Genomic DNA, 2,500 nt, shown 5'->3' on the forward strand with positions numbered 1-2,500 from the left:
TGAACTAACAAAGACTATAAATAATAATAAGAGACAAGAAGTACGGAAATTTAATCCTCAAATAAAAATTGAAACAGTGATCTTAGGTACCAGTATGAAAACAGCTAAAATTGACTCGGAAATAAAATGCATGCAATAAAGAAACCAAACGGAGAAGTGACATATAATAAGGATGAAATCATAAGAGTAGTGAAAGACTTTTACAGGGATCTATACAACTCAAATGAACAGCCACGGATAGAAGCGAACGCGGTAACTAGAGATGTACCTAACATCACAAAAAAATAAATAAAAAGAACGCTCGAAGGTATGGCCAGGTAAAGACGGAACTAGTATAGACCTCCTAATAGATGCAAGAAAAATTGCAACAGTGAAACTAGCCATTTTTTTAACAAATACCTTCTCAATGAAAAAAATAGTTTGCAGTATAAAAAAGGTATGGAAAGGATCTAAAAACTACCTACACATAAGCCTCATTTCAGTTACTTACAAACTGTTCACAAAAGCCATCACAACTCGTATCTCTGATAATCTGGATTCTAACCAGCCTAGAGAACAAACAGGTGGCCGCAGTGGATTCTCAACAACAGATCAAATCCACACACTCACCCAAACAAGACAAAAAATAAACGAATATAGGAAATCCCTGGGTATGGCATTCATCGACTACGAAAAGGCATTTGACTATACAAATACCAGCAGTACTAGAAGCTATTCGAAGACAAGGAGCAGAGGAGGTATATTGTAAAATATTGGAAGATTTATACGAAGATGGGATAGCAACCATCGAGCTCCTCACGGACACCGATAAAATACCAAATAAACTGTTTAAATCTTGCCTTGAGGAAATATTCAAGAAGGCATCAAAATAGGCGACGGATACCTAAACAATCTACGATTTGCAGATGATATTATTCTCTTCAGTGAATCTGCAAAAGAAATGCAGAAACTAATAAATGATCTGAATAGAGAAAGTCTGAAAGTCGGACTTAGGATAAACAAGAAAAACACTATGATCATATTCAACAGCAGAGTTTAGTTCGAACAGATGCATGTACCAGTATATATATATATATATATATATATATATATATATATATATATATATATATATATATACATATAAATATATATATATATATATATATATATATATATATATATATATATATATATACATGTGTATATATATGTATACACATGTCTATATAAGTTGCCTTACTAGGGCAACTTATGTAGACAAACACATCTAGCAAAGAGGAAATTAAGAGACGCTGGAGTAACTAAGACAGACACAGTAGCATACTAAGAGGCTCCTTGTCATTGTTAAAAAAAAAAAAAAAAAAAGTTCTTTAATCAGTTATGAGCTATGGATCAAAAACATGGACTACAACCAAATTACTGGAGAGGAAACTAACAAGTGCCCAGAGAGGAATGGAGAGGTTGTTGCTGGGAATTAGCTTATGAGATCGACGTGGATCAGGGAGCAAGATATATTTGTGAACATCAAAAAGAAAAAAATGACAATGGGTAGGTCATATATGTTGGACGGCAGATGGACAATTGATCGATTCAAGCTGATGTTGTTGCTGATGATTATATATATATATATATATATATATATATATATATATATATATATATATATACATGTATACATACATATACACATACATATATATGTATATATATATATATATATATATATATATATATATATATATAAATATATATATATATATATATATATATATATATATATATATATATTATATATACACACATATATACATGTACACACACACACACACACACACACACACACACACACACACACACACACACATATATATATATATATATATATATATATATATATATATATATATATACACACACACATATGTGTGTGTGTGTGTATGTGTGTGTACATATATAGACACGTATATATGTATATATATATATGTGTGTGTGTGTGTATGTGTGTGTGTGTGTGTGTGTGTGTGTGTGTGTGTGTGTGTGTGTGTGTGTGTGTGTGTGTGTGTGTGTGAGTGTGTGTGTGTAAATAAAAACAAATGGGTATGTGTATATATATGTATATATACATATATACATAAATATGCATATATATATGTATGTGTGTGTATGTATTTATATACATATATATGTATATGTGTATATATTTATATATATATATATATATATATATATATATATATATATATATGTATATATATAAGTGTTTGTGTGTGTGGGGGTGGGGTTGTGTATATATATATATATATATATATATATATATATATATATATATATATATATATGTATGTATGTATGTATGTATGTATGTATGTATGTATGTATGTATGTATATATGTATGTATATTACGCCTGCCATCTGACCCCAGAGTGAACCCCCGCCAAAAGAAAGTCGCCAGGCGCCAGCGTGGAGGAAGGAAGCGATAAAGAGGCAAAATGGCGTTAACGACCTTTGAGATCGCCT

This window comes from Penaeus chinensis, chromosome 25, assembly GCF_019202785.1.
Source record: "Penaeus chinensis breed Huanghai No. 1 chromosome 25, ASM1920278v2, whole genome shotgun sequence".
Classification (NCBI taxonomy): Eukaryota; Metazoa; Arthropoda; class Malacostraca; order Decapoda; family Penaeidae; genus Penaeus; species Penaeus chinensis.